Genomic DNA, 6,000 nt, shown 5'->3' on the forward strand with positions numbered 1-6,000 from the left:
AACAAAGGAAAACCGGTCAGCAGGCAGCGGCGAAGTGTGTCCGGCCCCAGCGTGAGCTGGAGGGGAGAGGAGGTGAGGTTGTGGTACCCCCGCTCTGGGATGGGGCTGCCGCACCACACCAGGCAGCCTGGCCACAGCCTCCCCCCCCTGCACCGTCCGCCTTCCCTTTCCCCCTCACCCCCAGCATCTCATGGCTGCTCAGTCCCTGTGAACAGAGCGCAGCCCCTGTGCTGCTGGCCCAGCCAGAGTTCCCCACTGCCCTCCAAGCCCCTCCATCCCGTTCCGCTCTGGAGAACAGGCAACCCTCCCCTCCCCCCTGCCTTCTTGCTGCCCCAGCCCCCACCACCCCTGCCCTAACCAAATGTCTGGGATTTTGCTGCTCTCTGGGAGTGGGAGCAGGGGGAGGCAATCGGAGGCAGCAGGGAGCACCACATGGGTCTGTGTGCCTCTGCAACTGCAGACAGGTACGTGTATGCTCCCTACTGCTTCCAATGTCCCTCCCCCTGCTCCCACCAGTGGAGCAAAGGAAAGTCCCGGATATTTAGGCAGATTTAAAAAAACCTGCCCGGACAGAGAGAAGAGGGCTTAAAAAAGAGGACAGGCGTAGCATGGAGCATGCTGCTGGAGGACATAGCTCATTACATCTCTGCTTCTCATCAGGGCTTCCAATTCCCATCTCATTCTCCCCCTGCAAGTGGGAGAAGGGGTGTCCCTTCTCCCTGATGGGCCTGATGGGAAGGACTCAGTCAGTGACCAGTCACTTCCTGGCTTCAGGGAATGGAAAGGGGAGTCCTGAATGGAACAGGATGATAACGAGAAGCCCAGGGGTCACTAACTGGTCTCCGAATGGCATCAGAGATCACCTATACAGAGGTATGGTAACCCTATCTCAGCGGCAGATGCGCACTTGATCAAAAGCGTTACGGACAGACAGACAGACGGAGCCCTTTATTATAACAGAATGTTTTTAGCTATTGTTTTAGCATCACTGCAAAGTAGTGTCCTGCAAACTTTTGTTCTAATGGGCTTGTCTCGGCTGCATGGTACCCCAGCAGGGAGTGCTGCAGTGAGGTGCACCATGCCTGCTTCTGTGCATGCTGCCTCCCCAAATTGATGCAATGTAACCACCCATTGGTGTGGTGCTGGCTGGATCCAGTCAGTTCTAGTTCTTGGTGAGCCTACTGATGCACACACACCACTTGCCTTCTATTTCAGGGGAGGGACGGCTTATGCAGAGCATGTGCTGCGTTCCTCATTGTGGTGATCCCTGGTGCAGTACTGAAGCACACAGACATGCCTGATGCATAAAAAGAAGCAATGCATGCTCTCTTTTTTTCTGGATGAGGTTTGTCTATGTTTTAATGTGTTTTGGTGCTACCTCTGGGTAGAGTTACCATATTTCATATTTCCAAGTTCAAAAAAGAGAACACCTGTGGGGAGGAGAGAGAGAAGTGGTATATGACTGTGGGGGAAAGGGTGGCAGTGATATGCCCCTTGACCCCCCAGCCCTGCAGGTGCCCCTCACTCCCTACCCACAGCTCTCTGCTCCCCCCGGTGCCTCTCACTCCTGACCCACAGCCCCCTGCCTCCCCCAGCCCTGCTGCCCAAGCAGCTTAGTGGTGCACACACACACCTTCTAGCAGCTGCTAGGGCCCATGCACAGAGCATGTGATCTCCTATCAGCCAATCAACTTCCCCACTGCCCCCAGCCCTGAGCAAAAGCAAAGGGAAAGCAAAAACCTGGACATTTGCTTGCATTTTAAAAAACTCACCTGGAGAGAGGGCAGAGGACAAGGGGTCAAAAAAGAGGACATGTCCAGGAAAACCCAGATGTATGGTAACCCTACAACACTCAGTGCGTGCAGTAAGAAGGTGGCAAAGGCAGACTTGGTCTCACCTGCATAGACAGCACATCCCAGAGGGTAGGGGGATGAGGTTGTGGCATTTCAACAAGTAGAGCAGGGCAGAAATAATCTCTGAAGGAGAAAAAAACCCAGAAAGGATTAAAAAGAGCAGGATCGTACAGAGCAAGAGGAAGAAATAAAGAGGAGAGTGTGTATTTGCACTGGGGAGGGTGCAGTGTCACTTCCCTCTCAGACATTCACTTCCTTTTCCTCTTTTTTTTCTAGGAGTTTCCCTAAAGTTCAGACTGGTTTCCTGAGTTCAGAAGCATGAAAGCATCTCTGACCTTTAAAGCCTCTTAGCAGTAGTGGGCAGGGGAAGTGGGGCACTCAACCTGGGTGTCAGCTTATAGAGGATGTGAGAATTGTTTCCCCACCTGGGATTATTTGATGTGCAGGCACAGCCCTGTGCTGCCCAGCCATGAAAGGGAAAGAGTCCTATACCTCACAGTGCATGGTGTGGGGAGCAGAATGGCATTCCTGTGGGATTTTGCCATGGGAGTCCCAGCTCCACTCCCCATCCTCCACAGCAATGCTACTGGGACCTCCTGTGGCAAAACTCCTTGGAGGGCAGGGGGCAAACAATTCTGCTCCCTCCACCCCATATACTGTAGGGTACAGAGCTATCCATTTTCTATGGCTGAGCAGCACAGGGTGGCACCTGCATCTTAAGGGCTGGTACCTCTGCTGCAACCAATGTGTAGCAAGCTTGTTCCTCAGCTGTAGTATCCTGTGTCCATGCTACCCCAGGCATAGCATGGAGCATGCTGCTGGAGGACATAGCTCATTACATCTCTGCTTCTCATCAGGGCTTCCAATTCCCATCTCATTCTCCCCCTGCAAGTGGGAGAAGGGGTGTCCCTTCTCCCTGATGGGCCTGATGGGAAGGACTCAGTCAGTGACCAGTCACTTCCTGGCTTCAGGGAATGGAAAGGGGAGTCCTGAATGGAACAGGATGATAACGAGAAGCCCAGGGGTCACTAACTGGTCTCCGAATGGCATCAGAGATCACCTATACAGAGGTGAATTTCAAGGACATGCCACCCTATGATGAAGCCAAACGTATGTAGACCATGCATAGGCCTATGCAACATGAGCTATGGGTGACAAACAGCACTGTAACTCGGTCAAACATATGCTACCCAAAGCATAACCAAATTGCAGGGAAAATGTGGATGTCAGGCTTAGCCATTTTCAGGGAACTTGAGTTAAAGCTGCAGAAATATGGCTGAACAACAAGCCAAAGGCCTGTGTCCTAAATACTCTGTACAGGTTTTCCTCGATTTATGCACTACATGTGTTCCTGGAGAACCGCTCATAAACCGAATTGGCCTAAAGCAAACCCACTTTACAATGTAACAAATAGGGATAGGTTCCCATGGCAGGAAGGGAGGGAGGGAGAGAGTGAGGCTGGGGGAAGGGGCAGGGGGAAAGGTTGCTGCTCCCAGGGCTGCACAAGGCAGCAAAGCAGAGGGAACAGAGCAGCACTCACCCCAGCCCCGGCTGCAGCGGCCCCAGGAACGGCTGGTGCCAGCTGCCTACAGCTACTGGGCTGCACCATGCTTCATCTGCCCCCTCCCCCTCTCCAATGCCTGGGGCCCCACTTGTCCACACTCACCTCTGTTCCTAGGCTGCACTGTGCTCTCGCGCAGGCAGCTGGTGTTGGCTGCTTCCGGGGCTGCTTCAGCACGGGCTGGGGTGAGTAGCATGGTACTTACCCTGGCCCCAGGAGTGGCCAACACCAGCTGGGGCTGCACCATGCCCCAAACCCCCGAGGGCTCAGCCGGTCCCCACTCCAGTTCCTGCTGCACCATGCCCTGGTGTGGGCAACTGGTGCTGGCCACTCCTGGGGCTGGGGTGAGTGCCACGGCCTGCAGTGCCCAGGGATCTGCTTGTTTGCACTCACCCCAGCCTGTGCTGGAGCAGCCCTGGGAGCAGTCGACACCAGCTGCTTGCAGCAGGGCACGGTGCAGCCTAGAAGCAGAGGTGAGTGCGGACAAGCGGAGCCCAAGCGTTGGGGGGAAAGGCAGAGCACGGTGCAGCCCAGAGGCTGCAGGTAGCTGGCGCTGGCTCCTCCCAGAGCCACTGCAGCCAGGACTGGGGTGAGTGGGGCCACTCCCCTTTCCCCTCCCCTCACAGTCTTATCTGCTTGGGTGCTGCGGGGGGAAGGGTGTCTATGCCGATTGCATAAGGGTGAATTTACCTCGCATATAATGAATTATGGGTCTAAATATGCTCATTGCATAAAAGCAAATTTGCATATAAAGAACTTGCATAAATCGAGGGAAACCTGTATTACAATTGCATCCTAAAACATTCATAACTAAGGTGACCAAATGTATTAATATTTATTTTGCTATGATAGATATATTTTTGCTAAGATGTTCAAATGGTTATAGACACAAAAGCAGCCTTGAGAATGGAAAGAGCAAAGCAGCCTTGTCAGGTCACAGGCTAAAATTAATAAGGAAATGCCCAAGGCCAAAGGGCAAGCCACAAAGGGAGATAAGAAATTTTTCCTTCCGCTATAATAAAAATATAAATTTAAATTATTTAAGATTACCAGATGATTAACAGACTGGGGTCAGATGACCTAAAAATAAAGACACATTTCTCAGAACCACTGAAATCTGGTTTCATCCAGTTCCAAAAGTTCCAGTGAAACAAAGAAATTTAAATAAAACCAATCAGAGATAAATTATTAGCATGTCAAATCAACCATCTATAAATATTGGACATGGGGCAAGCAAGAAATTGGACCTTTCCCAAAGCCCAGCAGAAAAAAAACAACTAAGTGAGAGTCCCCAGGAAAACAGAGATGCCCAGCCAGCAGCCTGTTCTTCCTGAATCCAAGGCTGCATAAACATTATCTTTATTAGTACCAATAAATATTTGCTTTTGCATATCCTAATAAAGCTTTCAAGTTGTGACTGGGATGGTCTCATTGATTAATTATTCTCGTTCCTAACCACAAATCAAATCAAGCATAACAGGGCAATGGGGCTGCGAGGCTTTGGAGCCATCCATATTGAGAGCTCTTATTCCTGCCTGGTCCCGAGAACAGTCAGTGCAGGCAAGCTTATGGCCAATAGAAATGAATCAGTGGAAATTCTTGGGTGGAGGGGACTGGGAAAAGTGATCTCTTGAGGTCCCTTCCAGCCTTACATTTTGGTCTGCCTCTAAGATCTGAAACTGATGCTCAAGGAGGGAAGTCTAGAGGGGAGTGGAAGAAGTTCAAAGCCCCCTTAGATACCCACAGAGAGACCAAGAAAGGCTGATAGGTATAGAAAGGAGTGTCTCTGGAGACACACACAAGGACTAGGACAGAAAAGTGGAACTAAAAAGTAAATATCAGTAGCATCAAATGGGCCAGCCATGGGGGAGAAGTGCCAGCGTAGGCCTCATGTTGTCTGTGGCACAGGTCCTTCTAGAGAGTTTTAGGGCCTTGTAAACAAGGTGTTGTTTGGGGAGCTCTCAGGCACCCCATTCTGACATGTCAATGCTAGTGTGAACGAATGACCAGGATGACTTTCCATCCACTGGCGGAGAAGGTGACTTCCTCTCAGCACACTGCTGAACCAGGCACCCAGATATCACAGTGAGAGAGATAGAAAGGGGAATAGCAAACTATTCCAGGACAACCACTGTTTTATCCTTGGAATCAGAATTGTAACAACTTGGTCTACACCTTGTGTGACAGCAGCACCAGGGACCAAGCCAGCTGTGCCAATGATGGTTGTTGGGCTAGCAATGGTGGCTGTTTTTCTTCTACCCCCTCTATGTGGGCACCAAGAGCTCATGCCCTGGTGACTTACCCCTTGTTACACTACTCCTTGGAATGGATTAGGTGGGACTGGAATCCGGTGTTTAAAAGATTGGCTTGGAAAAAGACCTCCTGACCTGGTCTGCAGAGTTCAGGTACAGACACAACCACACAGTCCCTGGACTGTGACTGTCAGGGTTGGTCAGCAAATGGAGTCATGGGCCCATGGGAAATGAAACCTAGAGCTTTCTGTGAAATTTAGTTTCACCCAGCCCCAAATTTGCATTAGAATGTTTTAATACAACAAAATTGTGGTTAGTCCTGTCAACCATCGGT

The sequence above is a fragment of the Alligator mississippiensis genome, chromosome 4 (genome assembly GCF_030867095.1).
Source record: "Alligator mississippiensis isolate rAllMis1 chromosome 4, rAllMis1, whole genome shotgun sequence".
Lineage (NCBI taxonomy): Eukaryota > Metazoa > Chordata > Crocodylia > Alligatoridae > Alligator > Alligator mississippiensis.